Below are 24,955 nucleotides of genomic sequence, written 5' to 3' on the forward strand. Positions count from 1 at the left end.
ATTTGAGTTAATTAGTTTAGTGGATCTAAATGCGCAGAGAGAAGCTGTAATGATTTAGATGATTACCCCGCACGTCGAGGTTTCATTTACAAAGTTTGGAAACTTCTTGTGTGTCTGAAAACTATTCATTTTCTTAGTGAAGCAGACAAAAAAACATTGTATTGTATGTTTGTACATGTGTGATATTGCGAAGAGAGTGTGGGTGCAGATTGTAAAGGAGGGGGAACTGCTGCGAGGAGTGAGGTCTACATCATAGTGTGCCGCACTGGTATAGGTCGGTTGGTATGGTGTTGTGCTAATATTAGCTGCAAACATCAAAAGGAGTTGCGCAGTCATTGGTGGTTGCTCCAGAGCAAGGGATTCTGTATACAACATTATTTTGAATTGAAATGGAATTCCTGAAAATTGTTAACATTGATTAGGTAAAATGAAATGTTTTAAAATCATGCACAATTTGTTTGGAGGTGATGTTCATATTACTAACAGGGAGGGAGAGGAAGTGCCTCCCGAAGATACCTCAAGACACTATGGGGGTCATTCTAACCCTGGCGGGCGGCGGAGGCCGCCCGCCAGAGTTTCCCCCTCCGAAATACCGCACCGCGGTCAGTAGACCGCGGAGGGTATTCTAAGTTTTTCCCTGGGCTGGCGGGCGGTCGCCAAAAGACCGCCCGCCAGACCAGGGAAAAACTCCCTTCCCACGAGGATGCCGGCTCGTAATCGAGCCGGCGGAGTGGGAAGGTGCGACGGGTGCTGTTGCACCCGTCGCATATTTCACTGTCTGCCAAGCAGACAGTGAAATACTTGTAGGGGCCCTCTTACGGGGGCCCCTGCAGTGCAAATGCCAGTGGCATGGGCACTGCAGGGGCCCCCAGGGGCCCCGCGACCCCCCCTACCGCCATCCGGTTCCCGGTGGGCGGACCGCCGGGAACTGGATGGCGGTAGGGGGGGTCGGAATCCCCTCGGCGGCGCAGCTAGCTGCGCCGCCTTGGAGGATTCCAAAGGGCGGCGGTACACTGGCGGGAGACCGCCAGTGTTGCCGGTCCGACCGCGGCTTTACCGCCGCGGTCGGAATGCCCTTGGGAGCACCGCCGGCCTGTCGGCGGTGCTCCCGCCGACCCTGGCCCCGGCGGTCTTAGACCGCTGGGGTCAGAATGACCCCCTATATGGTGATAAATGTAGGGCTACATACGTGTGTTAGGATTGGTCAATGGCACAAGATCACGGAAAAAGAGGGTGCATTAAGATTTCTCCGATATGGCACATTCAGTTTGAGAATAATCAAAAATTTGAGGAGGGTGCTATATGATATGAAGCCCCCTCCGGAACCCGCTCAATATGAAGCACTTAATGCTTGGGAGCTTGCCACGCATGCTAGAGATAAGGAGAGATACTATGGTAGAGCACAGAAAGCTATACCCACCTATGCGGATGCTAAGTGGGATTCTGAACAGAAAAGATAGAGGGCTGACATGATCGAGGGAGTTAGGCTGTAACCAACCCTAACTATTCAAAATAAAGAAGGAGAGGATGATAGGGGAAAGAGCAGGAGAACAAAAGAAATTAAGTCAAAGGAACTGGGTGATGTTAATGAAGCCAGTGATAATGAGTCTAGAGATAGTTTTTTGGACAGACTGTTGTCCGAACATCCACTTCCATATAATGAAGCCAGAGGTGAGGGTGGAAACAATGGTGCAGATGGTAGTGGAATGATTACTTTTGCTACAGCTCCAAATAAGATGACTTCTAGTCCTGTGGGAGCCACTTCAGTTAATGTACCTCATGGATCGAGGAGTGAGTGTCTGAGGGAGTATGTTCCTGTGGATCCTATAAAAAGCACTGTAGATGCCCTGACTGTTCCAGTTACTTTTGTCCTGGTTGTTCCTATGTACAAAGGAGACAGGTCCAGGAACAACACTTACAATTTGGGTGTGCCCAGTCCTGTTAGTGGACAGAGGGGAGTTCCAAATTGTCTAGATGCTAGAGAAGTTGTCCCTTTGATCCCAACACATACTAGCACTACATCTGGAGATAGTGCAGATTCAACATTGAATCTGTCAGGAAGTACCTCCATAAGTACTTAAAAGAAAATACCTACCCATGCAACTTTAATGTGGGAACCACCATTGAATATTGGAAATGGTGCTCAAGGAAATTATATTAGGCCCAACATTGCTGTAGTGAGTGGAACAATCATCAGTGCTAAGGCGGTCGATAAGTGGGTGAAAGCTTGCAATAAGAACACTCCATATAGAGAAAGTCATCACTGAAAGGAAGAATGTTGGATGTGATGAAGCTTACCATAGAATTGGATGCAATGATTGTTGGAAATATTGGCTTGGATTGATTAGACATGTATCAGGAAAATTAATTCACATTCATGTGTAGAGATGTTACTAGACAAGCAGGACAGGTCTACGATAAGTCACAGAACTGGCACACACATATGAAGTGGATTTGAATAAAACCAAAGCTTTACAAAGGAGCTATTGAGTGTGCTTCAGCAAAAATACATTAGCGAGATGAGAATAACAGGGATGAAACTCAAATTAAGGAAATAATCCATAACATCAGGAAGTGGAATGAGTTAGATAAGTGGGAAAATAATTAGACAAAAAAGGAGGTAAAGAAACCTTCAGGAGAACCACCTCTGGGAGTAGGAGAAGGGTGAGCCACAACCTTTCCCTTATGAGAAGGGCCTTGGGGGGGTTATGCGCATATACCATCAATCAATCAGGAATTTGTAAAGCGCACTACTCACCTGTGAGGGTCTCATGGCACTGAGGAGGGGAGGATGGAGAAGGGGGGGGAGTACTGCTACAGCTCGAACAGCCAGGTCTTGAGAAGTTTCCGTAAGGTAAGGAGGTCTTTGGTCTGGCGCAGGTGGGTGGGAAGAGTGTTCCACGTTTTGGTGGCGAGGTGCAAGAATGATCTACCGACCATTGTAGTTCTGTGGATGTGTGGGACGGTTGTGAGAGCGAGGTCGGCAGAGCGGAGCTGCTAGGTCGGGGTGTAGAAGGAGAGAGTCCTCTATTGAGGTATTCTGGGACGGTGTTGTGCAGTGCTTTGTGAGCATGGGTGAGGAGTTTAAAAGTGATTCCCTTGTTGACTGGGAGCCAGTGCATTTTTTTCAGGTGGTCTGTGATGTGGCAGTGGCGAGGGATGTTCAGGATGAGGCATGAGGAGGCGTTCTGGATGCGTTGCAGCCTCTACTGGAGTTTGACTGAGGTTCCTGCGTAGAGAGCATTGCCATAGTCCAGCTTGCTTCTTATGAGGGCTTGGGTGACTGTTCTTCTGGTTTCAGTGGGTATCCATTTGTAGATCTTTTGGATCATGCGGAGGGTGTTGAAGCAGGAGGAGGAGATAGCGTTGACTTGCTGGGTCATGGATAGTGAGGGGCCCAAGATGAGTCCTAGGTTGCGTACGTGGTCAGTGGGAGTCGGAGTGGTTCCGAGAGTGGCAGGCACCAGGAGTCATCCCATGTGGAGGGGATGGAGCCAAAGATGAGGACTTTTGTCTTGTCGGAATGGAGTTTGAGGCAGCTGCTCTTCATCCATTCTGTGATGGCCTTCATTCCTTCGTGGAGGTAGCTCTTGGCAGATCAGCTGGGTGTCGTCGGCGTATGAGAAGAGGTTGTGGGATCGGGCGATGTTAGCGAGCGGGGCCATGTAAACATGTCTGTCCAGTGGCCTGAGACCGAACCAAGTACTAACCCAATAAATAAAGGTCCTTTGCCTTTGGTGATGAAGAAGAATTGGCAAGTGTTGGACATGGCTCTCCTTAGGGCAAAAAACATTAAACTTTTCACTTTTTTCCCTTTGCCTATGTTGTCTCCCTTTGCTGAGCCTTAGAACTCTGAACACTTCCCTGCTGTCTGGCAGGGGAGAACTGAGGTCCCTGACCTACCTGTAGTAGGAAGGGGCTGGGGAGCGCATGGCAGGCACAACACCCTGATTAGCCCTGTACTAAGGGTCTGTTAGCTGTCCAGGGTGTGGGTGACTCTAGTTGCCAGGAGACGTGCAGGCACCTGTGTGGCCAGAGTGGCAACCCCCTTAGCCATGTCCAAGGCCTGATTGAGTAGGCCTGCAGGGCCTGTGAGCACCTGCACTCAGGGTGTGGACCCCTTGAAAAGGGGACTTACCTTGAGTGGGGCCTACCCCATCCCCAGTGGCCCCAATAGAGGAGTCGGAGGATGAGGTAGAGCCAGATGAAGGTATCCCAAAGGATGTGCTCGGGTAGGGAAGGCTACCTAGAAAGGGAGGCCCCCTGCCGGAGGGAAACTTGCCAGGACCCCAAGTGGGGAGCTAATTCCCTAGTCAGTAGCTGTGAGCCCCGGGCCCAGGCCCCCTGTATGGATAGGGTGGAAGTACGGGTGCTTCCCATTTGTTGGACATGACACTGATCTGCGTATGGTGCACAGGACTCTGCTGGCCTTGGGTAGACCCCAATAAGGCATTCACCCATGCCTCAGTACATGTGGGGGCTCCCCATATGGTGTGGGCCAGGCAGTGGGCCTGCAAATTTCTAAACAACATCAGGGCACCATATGATTCAAGAGCCTCCGGCTCTGAGCCCGTTCCCTCTGGCAATGCAAAGGGAAAGCACACATGCCATCCATATGGATTGAGACTGGCACTGATACTAGGGTGTGGGGTTAGACTATCCCAGCAGAACCAGGTATCGATGGGGCTTAGCGCCTTCGACCACAGGCATCCATGGTCACAGGTGGGTGGAGTGGTTCCTATAGGGAGTCCCACATGGCCATTGTGATCATAGTGCGCATATTACGCATGTATATTTCCTAATAGAGAAAGATCCTGTGGGCTCAGTTTAACCCAGGGCACACAAGCACCATGTTGGTGGTTGAACCAAGTGTCTTCTGCGTTAGCAGGCAGGTGCATGCATACAAATCACGCGTGCCCAGGAAGTGCCGAACACCCACGTGTGTTTGCACTACCCATGAGAGTTGTTTTACCTCTACAGTAATATGGAAAGCTGAGGCTTATTAAGTCTGCTTGCAATAGATGTTTGCAGGGGAATGACCTCATACTGTTTGTATCATTGAACTAAGGATGACAAGCCCACACCGTTGATCGATACTAACACGCTGCGCTGATTAATGCCTGCATATTTGAGAAATCGAAATACTTAAGAATTGATTTTTATTCTTTATCACCTGCTATATGTCTACGATTGTGAGTATGATTTTGTTTTAGAAAGTCACATCAAGACCCAAAGAGCAAGATGTATAGTGAATTTCTCAAACACGTTAGGTAGGTCTTCCAGTGGGGACACATTGACTTGAGAACAAGGTGGGAATATATGTAGATAGTATAGAAGGCTAAACATTGTACCTGGGTGCTGGTTCCATACTGTCTCTTGAAGATCCCTAGAGAGGGGGGAAAGTAATCAAAAGTGGGAAAGGGGACCATGACAGGTACAACTTGTTTGTGAGAATTGGCAAAGAATAGTTTTAGTATATCGGTTACATGAAAAGTATATATTTGACCAAATGTTTAATTCATCATAGGAGATATCTGCTCTTCGTAGACCACCAATAGTTATACTGATCCTGCCAGGTGACAACTTTGTCTCTCTCTCTCTCTCTCATCCATCCCCTTTCCCTGGGAACATTCCCATGCCGATCACGTACAAGTAAGTGAGATGCACGCAACGTCTAGGTGGAGTTGGGAGCAAGCAACATGGGTCAGCATTGCCTCTCCCTGGGTCGAACAGGCTAGTGCTTGACAAGATCCCTGCCATTTGGGACCTGGTCAGATAGATGGGGGCAGAGGTTGTGACACTTGGCCTCCCAGAGCTAAAACATAGCACCCATAAAAATATATATCTGCATCCCAGGACCCCAGGGCAGATAGACAGAACATTTAAGGGAGACATCTGTGGTTCAAAGCAACACCTTTCGATCCACCCCTAACTTCAAAGCATTTACCTAGTAAAAAATTATGATGTTTTTGAAAGAGAAGGTGTCTCCCCAAGATGTTGATTGGGTCAAGATAGACAGGATGACCCAAGACTCAAATGAGTCGATTCATGCCTATTATGAATGCCTCTTACAAGCTTTCAAACAGTGCAGTGGTTTGGAGACATTAGAAGCCAAGGATATGGGGCATTTTGTTTCAAGGTTTGTGATAGGGTTGAGGCAGGAGATCAGCATAATGATCCAGTAACATTTGATTTGTTGGTAAAATAAGTCGATTGATGAAATTTTGCGGTACGCCAAGTGCTGGCCCAATGAGATTGAGATGAAACAGAAAAGTTTGAAGGAGAAACTGATGGCTGCCCAGATGAAAGCGACTCACAGAACTAGCCAAATGGCCCCAGTTGTAACTAACTGATGAAATTTTGCGGTGCGCCGAGTGCTGCCATATGAGATTGAGATGAAACAGAAAAAAGTTGAAAGAGAAACTGATGGCCACCCAGATGAAGGCAGGTCACAGAACTAGCCAAAGGATCCCAGTTGTAAGTAACATGAGGACGATGCAGGGTGTGTATCAGCAAGCACCATACTCAATGCAGGGTAGAGGTCAAGGAGTTCCTACTGACCCAAGTACAGGAATGGATGTAATTAGTTTAAAAAGGACAATTCCCTGTTACATGCGTAATAAGGTGGGACATTGGAAGCGGGAATGTTGTTTTAATCCAGCTAATCAGATTCAAAATGCAGGATTTGTGCCCTCTCAAGGTAATAATCCAAATCAGATGAAGAGCGTTCAATGGCCTAGGAGTCAACATTTTAATGTGCCTCAAGCTCCGATGATGCAAGTCCGACAACCTCAAATGCCACAGCAAAATGGTGGTGTGCCTTGACAGAATTTAAATCAGGGTTTGAGAATGAATGCCAATATGTCATACGATAATAATCCTTTCCAACAGTTTACTTTGTTTGAATCCGGTGAGAGGAATGATTCCAATCAGGCCTGCTGGTGCCTGAGAGGATACTTGGCACAGCCTTAGAGATAGACCAGAGCAGACCATTCATAGTCAGTAAAGGGGATGGGCAGCCCCTGTCAATTTTCGTTGATATTGGTGCAACCCATTCTACTCTGAGAACAGTAGAAATCCTGAACCCACACCTCTTAAGAAAAACAGTCCAAGTTGTTTTTATAGAAAATAAACAGATGGTAACTCAGGAAACTGCTCCAGTCATATTTAGATAGGATCCTTTGAAGACAAACACAAATTTATAATATGTGATTATAGTCCAATGAATCTCTTGGGAAAAGATTTGCCTTCCAAATTGAATTGTGTTATCTTTTGCACGCCTACAGGAATTGAGATACAAACTCAAGATGCAGATGCTGTCTTTAAAGTAATGAGAAATGAGTTACGCTGTACTTTATTGACTTTACTGACTGTTCATGATCTTCCCTTTGATCTGAGAGAAACAGTTAAGCATGAAGTGTGGAATTTTACAGGAAAGGATATTGGACTGATAAAAGGTGTTGAGCATGTCAGAATATCTATTAAACCAAATGCTACGTTTCTATGGATGCCACAATACAATTTGACCCCTGAAACAATTGCTGGGGTAACTCTTGTAATCAAGTTAATGATCCAACAGGGAATTTGAAAAGAAATAATAAGCAGTCCTTGTAATTCACCAATGATGGGTTTTGAGAAACCGAGTGGCAAATATAGTATTGTGCAGGACCTTTGAAAAATAAACTACATTGTGCTTCCTTTTTGTCTGTGGTACCAAATTGAGCTGTACTATTATTTCAGATTCCTTGTAAGGCTGAGTGGTTCACTATTATTGATTTATGTCAAGCCTTCTTTTTCTATACGTTGCATGAGGATAGCTAATTCTTCTGTGCATTTCGGTTCGGCAATAGGGACTTGGCATGGTGCTGAGTTCCACAAGGGCATACGGAGAGTCCTTAAATGTTTAATCAAATTCTAAAAAAAAATCTGGAATCTTTGGTTATGCCCTGTAATTCAGTCCTGATCTAGTACATAGATGACCTAATGGCTGCATCGAAATCATACAAAGCCTGTCAACGGGATACTATTGCACTACTGAACCACCTGGCGGAGAATGGACACTAGGTATCCCCAGGAAAGTTGCAAAATCGCCAAAAAGACATCCAATATCTTAGACACCATATTAAGAAAGGAGCAAGAAAAGTGTTGCAAGAGAGAATCTCAGCCATCGTGAGAATGAACCTGCCAACCACACAGAGAGAATAAAGGATGTTTCTGGAAATGGCAGGCTACTATGTAGAGTGGATACCTAACTTTTCCCTCGTGGCCAAGCCTTTACAGAGGCTGACACACAAGGATGTGTCTGATCCTGTACCATGGGGTAATGACTGTCTTATCATGTTTCTAGAGCTGAGAGAATGTTTCTGTGGTGCCCCAGCCCTAGAGATGCCTGATTATAACAAACCTTTTGCTGACACAAATGTATGGAAATGCCAAGAGACCTTATTTTTCTGCCATGCTGGATCCTGTGGCATCTATGCTGTCTGGCTGTCTTAAAGCAGTGGCCGCAGTCACCACTAGCATAGAGAGATGTGAAAATATAATTACGGGTCTCCCATTGACTGTGTACCTTCCCCAGTCCGTGGAATTATTGTTGACCAGAAGCAGAATACCTTACAAGCAGCTGGCTCACTAAGTATGAGCAGATTATTTTGGCTGCAGAGAACATGACTGTCAAATGTTGTGGTATCCTGAACGTCTCTACTCTGTTACCAATACTGGGACAGGGAAGTAATAATGATTGTGAAAGGGACCACGACTGTCTTGAAGTCACTGAATTATGCACCAAGTCGATACCAGACATCCGTGATGCACCATTGTCTGAATGTGATTTTGGGCTCTGTGTAGATGGTTCATGCTTACGAGCCAGTGGTGGACACTTTCTGGAGTTGTGAAAGTTTTTTGGATAGAAGGAATATTGTCTGCACAAGTGGCTGAGTTTATTGCACTTACTAGAGCATGTTCTGTTTCTGATCAATTGAAAGTGACAATCTTTACCAATAGTCAGTATGGCTTTGGTGTGATTCATGACATTGGACAACTATGGTCCCGGAGGGGGTTTATGACATCCTCCGGATCTCCAGTTCAAAATGGCAAACAAGTCAGAAACCTTCTTGATGCATTACTATTGCCTGAGGAGGTTGCAGTGGCCAAGTGCCCTGCACACAGTTCTGGAGATGATCATGTGACTTTGGGCAACAGATACGCAGATGAGGTTACAAAGTACTGTTCCCATAATGTGTGTGCATTTAATGGGGAATTTATAAATGAGTCTGGATAAGACTAACTTCAACCTCTTGTTGATAACAGCTGATACCTGGAGGAAGTAAAGCGGATGCAGGCGGAAGTGTCCGAGGAGGAACAGAAGAGCTGGGTTAGAGCAGGTTGTGTCAAAAGAGATGATGACATCTGGGTTTTGATGGATGGAAGACCAGTGTTGCTGAATAGTCGATTACCTCTGATGGCGAGACATTTTCATGGTGCAGCTCACATTAATAGGGATGCTATGCTGAGGTTGTTCAGACAAACTTGATTCAATCCTAAATTTAGGTTGATGGCTGATGTGTTGTGTCACAGGTGCAGTGTACTGTGTGTCAACAGAATACTGTTGGGAAAAGAACTGCAGTTACCCTGAGTCACATAGGAAGGTCAGGTGGGCCTTTTAACAAGATTCAGTGGGATTTGATTTTATATCGATGCTTTATGCAATTGGTTTGAGATACGTTTTGGTTGTGGTGTGTATTTTTTACCGTTGGGTACAGGCATGTCCAACCAGGTGAAATGATGACTAAATTGTTGTTAAAGGAATATCCCTAGACTTGGTTTCCTGACCTCCCTGGAATCAGATCAGGGAACTTATTTCAATAATGAGGTCCTGAGGTTGTTGTGTGCAGCACTGCAAATGGAACAGAGGCTACATTGCAGCTATAGACCTGAGGCATCAGGTCTCGTGGAGCAAGTGAATGACATGTTAAATTCCAGGGCGATGAAAGTGTGTGCTTCGACAACTCTAAAATGGCCTGATGCTCTGTCTCTTGTTTTGATGAGTCTTTTGGAGTGTACCTGATCAAAAGACTAGACTGTCCACCCACATGATCATTATGGGGAGGACAATGAGACTGTCAGTGATTCCTGTGAATGCACTTGTGAAGACTGCTGATGATATGGTCCTGGACTATTGCAAAGGACTAGCTGATGTAGAGTGTTCTGTGTCTCATCAGGTTGGAGCAGCTACAGCCCCATCGCATCAGCAACAGTGCCATGATCTCAGTCCTGGTGACTCGGTCTTGGCGAAGAAACACATCAGGAAGATGTGCATAGAGCCCTTGTTGGCACAGGCCGTACTAGGTGATCCTGGTTACTGCAACAGCTGTGAAGTGTGGAGCCCCACCCCCCAACTGGATTCACACTTCCCATACTCACAGAGTCAAATGTCCCCTTGATTCGACAACACCTGTTCCAGAATGACCTGTGTTGACAGAGAGGCATCAGGAGCAGGTTAGTCAAGCTGTCAGGGACCAGCAAGAGCCAGAAACAGCCCTTGGTCGGTCTGAAGGGGGTCATAAGCAAGCTACAATTGAAGCTGAAACAAAAGTGACTGAGCCTTGTCCAGCAGTGAACAAGTCGAACTCAGAATCAAACCCTGACAAAGGATCCAGTGCTGTAAGAGTGCACGTGGAAGCTGGGGACCAATAGCCCAGAAGGCTAGAGGGAGTGAGAGTGAGCTTGACTAAAGAAAGTGTGCCTCAAACAATCACTGAAGAAACTAAGAACTCTGATCTAAGTGAAAGTGAGGATGAAGGTGCCGCTCAGAGAAGGTCAAAGAGAACAAGAGAGTGTAGTCATAGGTATTCTTCACCTAAGGGGACCTACATTTCAAATTAAACATATAGGGAGTCATTACGGCCCCCGGCGGTCAGTGTAATAATGGAGGCATTACTGCCAACAGGCTGGTGGTACATACCTTCACTATTATGATATTAGTGGTTTGGCCAAAGCCGAACCGCCAAGTTAACACACCGACCGCCACGGTGGTAACGACCATCGGGCTGGAGACTACAGTCTTCAACCCGGCGGCCGTCACTAGGTCACCCATAGCATTTTGACCCCGCCCATCGCCATGGTTTCTGCATTCCTTCCCTGGCACTGAAAGGGGTCTCTCCCGCCTCCCTTTCCCTTCCCCAGAGTCCTCTCCCACCCTCCCCCTCCTAACCCCCACACATATACACACATACATGCACATACATACACACCCATACACACCCATACACACAGGCATACACACATTCACCCACACATGCATACATTCATACACACTCACAGCAACACTCACGAACATATATCCAGGCACACACGCAATCACATGACACAACATGCATGTACACACACACACACACACTCAGGCACACACGCATTACACACGCATGCACGCATTGAAACACAGTCATACACACCCCCATACATGCACACAACACACCCGTCCCCTCTTCTGCCGTAGAATTCGACTTACCTGCTTGCAGGGGGTCCTCCGGCAGGAGACGGAACGCAGCGCTGCTACCAGCAGCAGTGTCCACCAGAAAAACACCGCCAGGCCGTATCATGGAACATGATATGGTAGGAGGTGTTTTGCTGGCGTGGCATTGCTGCTGGCAGCAGCGCCACGTTACCACCGTCCACTACCATGACCGTAGCCAGAATTCCACCAGCCTTCTGGTGGAGTTCTGGCTACGGTCATAATTCCATGGACGGTCGGTAGCCACGGTATGGTGACGGCCGTCGCCGTGGCAGTAGGCGGCATTTGCTGCCTTTGTCATAATGAGGCCAATGGTGAGTTCTGGGAATATTGGAGTCAATATACAAGTTTGGCTGAACCTTTTTGAACTGAACAGTGTGGTTGAACTGTACATTGAATTTTCATTGCCATTTCTGAACTTGGTCTGTGCGAACATTAGAGACATTTATATTGATTGGGGCAGAGAACTGAGGAAGATACCTAGACTCGAGTGAAAGAAGAACAAGGGTTGTCATTTAGAAGAACACAAAGCATGACTAGGGATATCTCAAAAACATATGTACATATGTTAATAAATTCTGTGCTATTCATATTACTCAGTCAATGAAGACATATTTTGCTGCTGCTACATTTAATAGATAATAGATCTGATTCTGACAATGTAATAGAGCAAAATTAGAAAAACAGGCATAGGTACATAAAAGGTGTTTTAGTGCTTAATTTCCTTGTTACATTAGAGGTACTGTTAATAGGTAGGTTTTCCCCTACACCTCCCCTAGTATTATCACACAGACTTTAAATCCTAAATACATAAACATTTACTAGTTAGTTTAGAAACTATTACACTTTGATGGGTCTAGAGGAGGTTATTCAGCAAATGTATACTGTAAGTTGCTGCATGAAAATATTAACACAATGAATGCCGGAGACTGTTACGTTTGTACACACTTACTGGCTTCGGTGTCAAAAGGTATTACATATCATCACATTGTTGAGTTATGGCATCTCTTGAAGTCTCTTATTGTGCATATTTTACAATGAGGGAAGTTTTCAATATTATTTCCCAAATTATGATTCAGTGTTGCCAGAAGTTCCATTATTCAAACATTTAAGTAAAAATCCTTAAAGTGCAGAAATAGCAGGGAAGTATTTCATTTCATTGAAACCTTTTGACACTGTATTTGCACACAGACACAATCTGACTTGTTCCGTGACTGAGATAGAAAATAAGTTTTTAAATTTAGTAGAAGACCGAAGGAGGGAATTGGAATCCAGAACCAAGACAGATAAGGATCTCAGAAAACAACATAAATGGCATAAGGAAGAAATTAAATATCAGGTGCAAAGGAATTTCCCAGCATTGACTTTAGATTGGCAACACAAAGGGAAATCGTGCATTCACATTAGTCAAGGTTACATAGACCCATTGTTCATAAGCAAAAGTGATTGTGAACATGTTTTTGCTGTTAGAGTCAACAGTGAATTACTTGTGGATGGAAAAGATCTTGTGATTCCTGAAGTATTTGTTATTTGTGGACAGTATGCATATTTTAAGTTACTGAATGGGTGGCATGGTACCTGCATATGACAATAGTATTTCCAAGGATCTATCATGTGGAGCATCTTGAGGATCCGGTATGGAAGGTAAAACCTATAGCTAGACAAGGAGCCAGTGCTTCAGAAATGGTTGAAGACTTCTTTGGTGTGTTGATTCCTTCAGTAGGGGTGATTTTGAATGATTTGAAAATTAGAAAGCTGGATACATTAGTGGACAAGTTAGCTACTAGCACAGTAAATACTTTGTTGCTTGTAAACACAGAGTTGGTGGTGATAAGATCAATGTTGTTACAAAATCAACTTGTGTTGAACTTGTTACTCACAAAAGAGGGCGGATTCTGCCAAATGCTGAAAGTCCGCCAATGTTGTGTCTATTTTCCAGACAAGAGTAAGGATTTGGGGAAGTATATTCAGAATATTTCAGGATTGACAAATAATTTAAAGGAGCTGGAAGTGACAGGTGCATGGGAAGCAATTAGAGATGGATTTTTTGCTAAAGGCAGGTGGTTTGGGAACTTGGGAAGTGGAGTTCTATGGTTTATTCTGAAACCATTATTGATTATCCCAAAAGTGGCAGTGGTTCTGTTTGTTGCATACGAGTCTTTCTGGGAAGGAAGATTCAGAAGGGAAGGAAGAGAGAACAGGCTGAAATGGAAGACACTCAGTGTAAATATTATGATGACATGAAGTGTTGAGAGGAATCAAGGCAGAAGATGATGAAGACAATCAAGTTTTATAGAGTCTCATCTGAGAGGAAATACATTTGTTATGACTTAAAACATTATCAAAGGGTGGATTGATAGAGCATAACTAGGCTGTGCCGTTATGTACTTCTAAATTGTAAAGGCAGGAGTAATCAGCTTCATATATTATTTGTGTAAATGGCTTTCATCTAATGTGGTGCACTGAAATGCATATTAGTTAGGTGCGCTTATGATTATTCCATGTGAACCACATTTATTAATCGTTTCCTTAAACACGTTTGTATTATATTGTTTAGAAATAATATATTTGTTACCATTTATATTCATTGCCTTATACAAAAAATTAGTATACTAATTTAAATCAAGTATGCATTTATGTCTGTATTATGTGGCCGGAGTGAAAGCCTGAATTTCTTTTAATGGTTTAATTTTCTAGAAGGAGCTTATTTTGCTGCACCTTTCTATTCCTTTCTATGCTGCACCTTTATATTCACCCACTGTAGTAGGTATCTAAGGGACACAAGAGTGAGTTGGCTGTCACAATTTGAACAATGGAACCACCACCTCAGTGTACATAGAGCATTTATGTGATGGGACAATGGGAATGGCAATGTATGTGCAAATAATAGCTATGACGCAGTTCTCCATCATCTGAATGTTGCCCACTACCATAAAATGGCGACCGCCTGTCCTGTACCTATGGACAGGTGGAAGTCAGGTAACTCTACCGGCGTTGGGTATCATGGCGGAAGGCAGTTTTGCACCACCGTGCTGTTCTTTATTGGTTAATATGGGGCTCTATGGAGTACAGTGGCCAATGGTGATCTCCAGTGACCGCCATTTTCAATCTTTAACCTCACTTGATTCCTGACTTTCCACAGGACAACACCTATACTGCGTGTGCTGCTGTGACCTGTTTCTGGATCAGGCCATGGCCCGTGTGACCGGGGAAAGCACCCTTGCCTTCACTTCGGAGGAGTTGGAGCACTTGGTTGATGGGGTCCTACCCCAGTATGGACAGCTGTATGGGCCTCCAGACCAACACCTTGGGCACGATGCATGTGACAAGGTTGCATGGAGATGTGTGTGCAAGCATTGTGTCATTTGAGGGAGTGGTATGTATGGTGGTAGTGCACATGGTGGACGCCGGGGGATGTGTGTGCCAATGGAGATGGACATGGGATTTGTGGGCCATATGTGTGACAGGCTGGATTGTATGTGTAATGGTGTCCTCTTGTCTGCATTACCTCTGCAGCTCAGCGCCCATCAGAAGAAGGGTTTGTGGCATGCTATCGCCAAGATCGTGTGGACCCTGGGCGGAGCACCCACTGTCAGAAAAGGTGGGAGGACCTGAGATGCTGGGCCGGGAAGAACGCGGAGGCCCAGCTGGGGATGGCCTCCTAACGAGTGAGGGATGCCCGTTGGAACCTGACCCCCCGATGGCCTGCATACTGGCGGTGGCCTACCCAGAGCTGGATGGGTGCTTGAGGGCAGCACAGCAGCCACAAGGGAGTGAGTACAGTGGGTGTAACAACAATATTTGGAAGGTGGAATGGGATCCTGGTGGAGGGTGTCATGTGAGTGGGTGCCCCTTAATGCCAGGTCAGACATTGCAGCGTGATCCAACTCAAGGGTAATGGGTGTATTGCTAAATCTGTTAAACTAGCTAGGTTGCATTTCCATGTTAGACAGGGTTAAGTGGGTCCCAGGAGGGGTGCAGTTGGTCCTCATCTTGCTGTGGAACCTAGCCAATTGAATACTAGTGCGGTTCAAAGTGCACAACCCTGATCCCTGTGTGTGATGGTAATGTGTATGCCAACTATGTTGTTGGTGCTGAGATTGACCCAGTGCTCCATTTTTCTTCCCCCCTTTTTTTCTTCTGTCATCCTGTCCATGTGTGCATTAGCATCATCTGGTGGAGGAGCAGGGGCACCGGCAACAGAGGGAGCAGCATCCCACAGGACCCAGGAGGCAGAGTCCACAGACGCTTAGGAAACCAGTGGGACGGAGGGCGAGGAGAACACCACGACGGAGACAGGAAGTGACAACATTGACTCTGATTCCTCCTCTGATGGAAGCTCCCTGGTGGTGTCGGACACCTCTAGGACCACCCCAGCTACAGGTGAAGCTTCCACCCCCTGTACCAGCACTGCCCTCCCAGTAGCCTCTCACAGAGTTGCCCGTGCCCGCTCACCCAGGAGTGTGGGCATCTCCCTCGCCCCAGACACCCCAGGCCCTGCCTCAGTGAGCCCTGCTGCCCTCAGTGAGGAGGATATTGGCCTCCTGAGATCCATATCTGTAGGGCAGTCAACCATTGTGAATGCCATCCAGGGGCTGGCATCCCAGATGCAGCAATGCAGTGCATTCCTGGAGGGGATCCACAGTGGCTTGGTGGCCCAACAGAGATCGCTTCAGGCTCTGGCCTCCTATCTGATGGCAGCCATTGTCCCTGTTCCTACCGTCCCCCCTCCATCTACCACTTCCCAGTCCCAGTCTCCTCAACCCCAACCCCTCCCACGCACACATACAGACAAGCATGCACATAAAACATCACACAAGAGTGGCACAGACAGACACAGGCAGCACACTTCAGGCCACATGCACTCACACAAACACCAGACAGTTGCACATGAAACAACATCCACTGTCTCCCCCTACTCCTCCTCCTCCCTCGCAGTTACATCTGCACTCACACCAGCATGCACTGCATCAACAGCCACCACCACTATCCCTTCACCAAACAGCACACACACCTCACTTGCAGACACCTCCACAACATCCATCCACGCGTCCCCTGTGTCCTCTCACACCCTGTCTGCCCCCCCAAGAGACACAAACGCACGCACTCAGACTCCCAAAAGCTATCCACCTCACATTAGCACACTGCCCATGTCCAGCAGAGGTACACCTCCAAAAACCACTCCCTTAACCTCCACTCCCATCCCTCCTCCCTCATCCTGCCCCACCATCCCTAAGAAGCTTTTCCTTGCCCAGCTTGACCTCTTCAATCCCCCTCCACCCCATAAGAGTAGGGTCCCAACGACCCAGCCTAGCACCTCAGCCAAACAGTCTGCCACTACTCCCATCAAGTCAACAGCTGCTGGCATGAAGGGGCCCAAGAGTGTGAGAGCTGCCACTCTTACTGCAAGCACACCTCTACCTCAAAAAGGGAGGACTAGGGTGGTGAAACCCAAAGGACATGCCACGGGGACAGTGGAGGCACCTCATAGATGTAGAGGCAAGAAAGGAAAGGTTTCCACTCTACCACCCAAGAAAGGGAAGGATCCCACTCCACCAGCCAAGAAGGGGAAGGATACCACTCCACCTCCCAAGAAGGGGAAGGATCCATGTCCATCACCCAAGTAAGAGAAGGTTCCCACTCCACCAAATACGAGAGGCAAGAGGCCCCCTCCAACAGCAGTGGGCAAGGAGCCCTCACCTGCAGCTGAGACACAACAGCCATCACCTGCAGCTGAGACACAGCAGCCATCACCTGAAGCTGACACACGGCAGCCATCACCTGCAGCAGAGGGCATGTAGGCCACCCTACACGGACTGATGTACAAGGAGTCCCCTGTGACCTTGCACTCCCCAGCAAAGTGAAATGGGCATGGAACCCCCTCCAGAACCAGTGGGCAAGTTCACTACTTCGGCTGAGGTGCCCCCCACCCCCTTCCCCCTGAGATGCCTGCCCATTTCCAACACGATGCCCCTGCACAGTGTAGTGTGGATATTGTCAGGAAACAAGCTGGGGCTTGGACTGTGCCCTGTGGCCATGTGGGTCATTTGTACTTTAGACTGACCATTGGACCTATCTGGACATTTACTACATTTATATTTGTTTACCACATGGACAATATGATGGCTGTTGGCATCAAATTACAATATCAGTTTCTAAATATTCTCCTTGCATTATTATGACGTGGGTCCTGTGACATTGTTTTTCCACTGCAGCTGGTTGTGTGTATGGATTGTGTGTGAATGGTGTGTGTTGTGCGTGTGTGTATCCCTCTCCTTTTCCTCCCTCCCTCCCTTGTATGCTAGGCAGTTGTACTCACAGTCGTCGTCTTTGTCGGCATTGGTGTTCCAGGTGGAGCATGGCATAGAGCTTAGGTAAGACTTGTAGTTCCGTTTCCATGGCGGCGTTGTTCTTCTCTGGGCTACTGATGGTGAGTCTTTTGTCTTCTGTGATCTGTTTGCAGGCTTTTGATGCCATTGGTACCGTCCCAGAAATCGTGGCTGTTTGCTATGTCATAATGTGGTGGGAGGTGCCTTGTCTCCCGTCTGGCTGTTGATGGCTGCCACCGTGGTCAGTGGTGTTAACCCTCTGGCGGTTGGTGTAGTACATTGGCTGTCTATGGGAGTTATCACCGCCATGGTCATCATTTGGTGGTAATTACCTCCAGCCTGTTGGCAGTATTACCACCACTTGAACAGGAACCTCCAATGTCATAATGACCACCAAAATGTATAACTTTTTTTTCCAAAGGAAGGTTTTGGCCATGAGGACAGCCTTTTGAGGATCTAGGGTTTTAAATATCATTTAGTTAACTGAGAATTCAGATTCCTTTTGCCAGCTGACTAGAACAGATCTATGAGAAGTACAGACTTCTCAGTCTTTGCTAAACTCTATGGCAACATGCTGCACACATCTCTCATGCCAGAACCTCTACAGAGGATTCAATACTTCTGACATTTTTGTCTAAAATCTTTTTGATATAGAATAGTCAGGAACATTATGCAGGAGAACTTATGCCTGAATTCAAGGCACCATATACGTTTTCTCATTTTCTGTATTTCTGTTATTGAAATATTGGTCTTCTACATTTTAATCAAATTTCATGTGGTGCACCTCTTCTATTCACATTTGGTAATCCTTTACATTTATGTAATGTTTTTTAGACTCATATATGTAAGTCTAGCTTTGAGTATGTGATAAAATCGTTTTAAGCTTCAAATCCATCTCCGAGATTGAATGTGTGAAAAACTGTGTTACACTGGAATTGATGTTTGAAATTTTATGTTGATCTTTTCACCCCTTGGAACAGAGAGAAAAAGGTTTGTCAGCCCAAGGATTGAAAGTGGTGTCAACCACCCTAGCACAAGGACATGCACAATAGGTTGCTTAGAGATTCAATGAAACTTCATATTTTGCCTCTTTTTCTTAACATTATTTTTTGAAGCTATAACCTAACTTTGCTATTGCAGTCTGTTCAGAAGGAGGCCATACCCACCATATGAAAGTGCCTAAAATGATACTTCATTAGAGGTTTTGTTTTCTAGGCAAGCTGCAGTGATACACATAAAGTTGCCTAAAGACTGCCAAACATGTCCCTAACGAAAAGCTAGACCGATTAGGTCTGCCAATCCTTGTTAATTGTATCTTCCTTTTTGAACGTCCAACATGACAAAACATTTAATTCTCTGTCTTTGCCTCGATGCTGAAGAAGAGACAGAGAAATGAAGAAGGGTTGCGAGAGAGCAGGAAGGCAGCTGGGAGGGTATTCTGAAAGTAGAATATCGAGAGGATGGTGTGAGAGATAGGAGAAAATCTGGCAGAGTTTGGGGGCAAAATATTCATAGAAACAAGGAATTGAGTGAGTGTTCAAAAGAGAAGGAGATAAGGGGGCACAAGATGCATAGAAAGTGTGAAAAAGAAGCCGCACAGGGGAAAGAACAAGAGACAGACAAAGATCTGGGGGAGCAGAGGAGGCATAGAAATAGCCATGAATACTGTAGGTGAGGCAGAGGATAAGAGCTGAAAAGGGTAGGCAAACATAAAGAGCTGGAGGGCAGAGAAAGTGATGGTGAAAAAGATGCAGGGACAGGCAGAATATCAGAGGAAGCAAGAGAGATGATGAAAGAAGGCAGAAGTAAAAAAGAAGGCAGAGAAAGTGAGGATCAGGGATGGAAAGTATAGAATATGTGGGAAGTAAGGAGAGAAAAAATAGAGGGGAAACAACCATAGAAAAAGATAATACACCAGGTGTCCAGAGAATGACAAAGAGGAGGAGATGTACATAAAAATGAAGGCAGTTGAAGAAGCTGAGCACTCAGTGACAAAGCAAACAAGACATGGAGAAAGTGGGACAAGAGCAGAAGAGGCAGTGACATTAAGACTAAAACAAAACAGGAAAGTGATCAGAACACGCAGAGTGAGAAGAGAGGAGTGGTTAGGAAGATCAAAGAAAGCAGAGTTAAAGGGTAGTTAAGAAGACAGCGGACGAAAGGGCAGAAAAGAAAGCAATAAGGAGGAGAAGAAGGAAAAAAGGAAAGAAGCTGAAACAGTTCAAAAACATGTTAAAATTAGAAAATGTAAGAAAGTGAATTATTATTTGGGGTGGGCTTAACTTAAAGCAAAATGTGAAGAAATTATGCAGTATCAAAAGGCAAAACACCAAACAATAAAAATCTCTAAATGAAATATAAAAAATCAGTACATTTTAATGACAACAATGATGCCAAAATGATAAATATCCAATAAATGAAAGCAGTGGCAAAAGGTGCTAGGCACCAATGATAGTTTATGGTCATGGTTGACAAGGACTTAGGTGCACTTTTGGGCCACATGCAATGAATTGAGAGGTCAAATATACCAAGCAGGCATCCTGGGCAAGGATTTTCCCTTTGGACTTTGTCTGCAAAAAGTAAGTCAGAATCTCCCAGCTGGGTAAGGCAGCACATTCTATCTGGAAATGTCTCAACAAAGTCAAATAGGGTTGAGCGAGGTCCTGTTTAGGCTATTATTTTAGCAGGAAACAGACAAATTCTGGGCCCAGGGAAGGTGTAGTTCAGTAGGATACTTAATTTCAGTACCATGACAAAGTGGGAGGCTGAGCTGTATCTGAAGAGGGCTCCACAGGGCAAGATACCTTCTTGCTGAGGACCCGCTAAAATTGATTTTCTGCTGTGGAGAAGCTCCAAGGAGAATTAACCTATTCCTTCAGCCAAGCGAAGCCTCACCTTTGCCGGTTTGGCTCTGGTGATTGTACCTGGCACTCCAGCGCTGAAAGGCAGAGTTTTTTGAGGGCCCAAAACTTTGCAGTGGTAAACCCATTTTTTCTCCACTTTTTGAGTAAGGCTCCTAGACTTCAGGGGCTCTTAGGACTGCAGGGCTTGATTCATCAAAGGCCTTGTGCAGCGTCCACGCAGTATGACCGGGCAAATATTCAACCAAGAAAAGGCAGTTTTTCAGCTTGGTGTGTCATTTTAGCCACAAAGAAAATCTGCCCATTGACATTTAGAGTTCATTTAATAGCCCTAAACACAGGAGGATGCAGGTTCAGTCCTTAAGAGCTCCTCTCAGATTACAGCAATCAGGGTTTAGTCCTTTTCTGATCTTTCACAAGTCCAGAAAGTGCTCTGAGGAAGGTCATTTGTAAGTCCTAGAAGACCTTATAATGACACCTATACTTGCTACAGTGATTTCTTGAAGTAGGATTTGTTTGGAGAGAGTCTAAAAAATGAAGAGGTAAGGTGTTCTAGAACTTGAGGGATGATATGCAAAGGAAAGGCCACGTTGACTTGCTTTTCAAAATATCAGAATTATTACCAGATTTGGATTAAGAGATCTCAATGCTCTGGTCGGGGTACAGAACTTGACCTAGGAACAGCAGGCCTGTGTTAGTTAAAGATTGAAAAGCCAGGCATAGAGTTATAAAATATATGGGCTTGTCGGGAGACAAAGGAGGTTTACAAGATAGGAATATATTGGCTTATGTTTATGCATATGAAGAAATAGTTGAAGTGCAGCATTTTGAAGGATTTTCATTCTCTTCAAAATGACTTGAGTGACTCCCAGGTAGAGAACATAACCATTGTCCAGGTGAGGGGTCACCAATTCCTGAATGACTGTACTCTGGGGAAGAGTCCCTAAGATTTTCTCTAACATTCTCAGGAGGCCAAAACAGTTGACAGCCAGCTTTCTGACCTGAGGTTTAAAAGGTAAGTTGTTGTCTAGGCAGATGCCAAGATTTTTAACAGTAGGCTTGGGCGGAGAGCGAAGGCCCTGGCATTCAGGAGAATAATTACTGGCCCTGCCTTTTGTGTTGTTTCTTTCATGACCTCTGTTTTCCTCTACTGTGTTTGAGGTAGCTATTCCCCATCCACCTCTGATAAGCATTTTTTTTAAAGATTTTAACGGCCCAGCATTGTGGGTGTGGTCATTAGAAAGGGAGATGACCAGTTGTGAATCATTGGCATAAGATACCAGCAAGATGCATGTCTTTGCACCAGATCTGCTAGTGGTCATGCATATATCTTAAAAAGTGTAGGACTGAGTGAAGACCCCTGAGGTGCTCCACTTTTAAGAGGTTGCACAGTAGAGTAGTAGTGTTTTACAAATACCAAGAAGATGCAGTCTTGGAGATAGGAGGCTAGCCAATCCCAGACACTGCCTGTTACTCCAGCTTCTTTAAGTCTAGTGAAAAGCACTTGATAGAAGATTGTTGAAAGTGGAACTTAAGTTTAATAATATGACAGCTGTCATCCCGCCTCAATCTAGAAATGGTCTTAACTCTTCCATCCCTGATAGTAATGACGAGCCCCTATTATGCAAAGAGTGAAAGGCAGACCGAGGGGGGGGGCTGAGAAAGGGATTTGGGCCTGATTGATGTCCTGGCTGGAAGGAAACCCTATTGCAGTGGCAACAGAGTTCTGTCTCTGTCAACATAGTGGTCTGGCTGCCTAATTTAACAGCTGGAGGACCTTAAGATTGGCCACGGCGGAGACTACTCTATTTCTGCTGTGGCCAAACTTCCCCAACGTCCCTGTGGAGTAAGGACCATTGGAGAAATGGCTACAAGTCAGCCCGGCCAGTTAGGATGGGCGAGATGTAGTCATTTTGTTACTGCTTCTCATAGCACGGTAAAACCTGGTGGTAAGGAGCAGAAAAAAAATGATAATGCTCCCACCATCAAGGAGAAGGCTTTTTTGAAAGAGATTTCATAATGGCAGTTTTTGGGGCCTTCAAGGTGAGAAATGTGGACAAAGACAGGGTAAGCAACACTCTCAATAAAGGATATACGACTGCCGGCATGGGGTCAAGTGGAGAACCAGATTTATTATTGTACTTGTTCGGCGTCCGAGTTTTTTTTTTTTTGATACTCGGACGCCAAACACGTACAATAATAGTTGGACGGGTGGCACACGGCCGGGCCCGTCTCCCTTTCTTCTGTTTCTCTGGTTACTGGCCCTTGCGATTACCGGGATCACCACGCAGCAACTAATACACTTCTTTCAGAATCTTCATATACTTTCGCCTATTTGCACATCGTGAACAACATTTCATTTTAATTGGAATACCACCTAGGCCCCGAAGAAGCCCATCTGTATAGGGCGAAACGCGTTGGCTGCTTGTTTTCATGAACTTATTGTTGTAACAAGCTTCTCTGCTGCTTGTCTTCACTGACTTATTGTTGTAACAAGCTTCTCATACCAATTAAAGCTTTCGGGAAGAAACCAACAGAAACTTCGTACCACTATCTGTTCGATAGTATTGGACTTTTTGTACTCATTGTATTTCATTGGATGTTTTGAAGTAGTGCACCCCCTAATTGTTTTTGAATTTTCTAGGATTCTGTTACAGCCCTGCCATTGAAAATAGCTTCAGAAAGAAAGCTACTCACATGAGGAAGATGTCAATATTAATTCCACATGTTTTACTTTTAAATATCAGGCACCCTCTCTTGTGGGCAAGAAACTATACTTTGAGGTGGCTGATTAATATTTAAAAGCGGGGTTCCAAATGTCAAAAGGTGTTACTTTGATAGATTTTAGAGCTGTCCAGCTACACATTGAAGGTCTGAAGCCATGTTTTACAGGCCCACCTTGCAGAAGACATTATTGCAGTCTACAGGTGGCATTTAACTACAAGACCCAGGATGCATTTGTTACACAATGTACTAGGGGTGCATAGGCAAATTAAAAAAGTCAAACAGGTGTATACCAAGTTAACCATGTATAGAGTGAAAGCAGAAATACTTTACCCTCCTCAGCAGGAGTAAAGTGCACATAGTTTTACCTCCAGCAAATGTAAGGTCCAGATAAAGCTAAAAAATCAGGTGTGACCATGCAGAAGAGGTGAAGCTTGTGAAAGAGATAATGGGGCAGAAGACAGTGTCTTACCAGTAGTGTCATTGGCCCTACCGAAAGAAATAAAAAAGGGCCATCCTAACCTCCTTTTGTTAGTAACATACGCCCATAATTGAAATGTGGAGAGCTCCTGGAGACCAGCACACTACGTCTGCTGCACTACTTATATCTGCGCCAGCTGGGGAAGTGAGAAGGGGTATAAATCATAGAAAACAGGTGGACAAATAATATGAGAAATAAAGAAAGGAACAGTCAGGAAAATAAAAAAATAAAAATGGCACACGTAGTCAGTGATTAATAGGGAGAGAGAGAAATAATTTATTTATATAATTCATGTAAAACCCGGTCACATTTCTCCCTACTTTGCTTGCTCTTCTACTGTCTCTTTGCCCAGAATCTCTCTCCTCAAATTCTCGCTCAATAATTAAAGCAATATTTACTCTTTTTGTGTTTTGTTTGATGCCACCTACAATCTTTACAATAGCCTCTTCATCCTGAGCTACAGACCATTCTTACACACCCCTGCACTCTATAGCGTGTGTGTTCTCACGCTTGTATCTTTTCCTTGAACCAAAACGGTGCTAACACGAGGCACCTAACAAGACATTGCTCAGATTTTGGTACAGCTACATGAAGATGACAGAGTTCTACTTACAGTCCCTTGGTACAAGGTAGGCTTGACGCAGCCTCGTTCGATTTGCTGACCGCCTCTGGTCTATGAAGTGATCCATCTCCTAAAGCCGCCAGCGATGCTCTGCCAGCTTGTAACTGCTGCTTCTAACTGTCACGAGCGTGCTCTGTCTCGGCGCTTTGACATCAGCGGGGAAAGAGGAAGTAGGCTGTTTGCTTTTAGGAGGGGAAAAACTAGCAAGCATCACTCACCCACAACCTCCGGCACAAACGAAAAGAAAAAAACAGCATGGCAAAGCCCTCCGTAATGGGCGGTGCTGAACGATAGATATGAAACCCGGCACTAAACTCTTTCTGAAAAGTTCACTCAAGTTGAAGTTTATTGTTTAACACCGCTGAGTTTTGTACCATCGCAGACACAGACACACGCAAGTTATTTTCCTCTAGTCTAGACAGTCAC

The 24,955-nt window shown here is 45.4% G+C and overlaps 1 protein-coding gene across 1 annotated transcript in view; it reads right to left on the reverse strand.

Annotated features, from left to right (window-relative positions):
• TESPA1 (thymocyte expressed, positive selection associated 1) overlaps nt 1-24,672 on the reverse strand; it is a 523,617-nt gene extending 498,945 nt beyond the window's left edge. The window contains exon 1 of the mRNA XM_069231034.1: nt 24,521-24,672. The gene's annotated coding sequence lies outside the window, so the exon portion shown is untranslated. The remainder of the gene's footprint in view (nt 1-24,520) is intronic.
• Between the last annotated feature and the right edge of the window lie 283 nt (nt 24,673-24,955).

The sequence above is a fragment of the Pleurodeles waltl genome, chromosome 4_2 (genome assembly GCF_031143425.1).
Source record: "Pleurodeles waltl isolate 20211129_DDA chromosome 4_2, aPleWal1.hap1.20221129, whole genome shotgun sequence".
Classification (NCBI taxonomy): Eukaryota; Metazoa; Chordata; class Amphibia; order Caudata; family Salamandridae; genus Pleurodeles; species Pleurodeles waltl.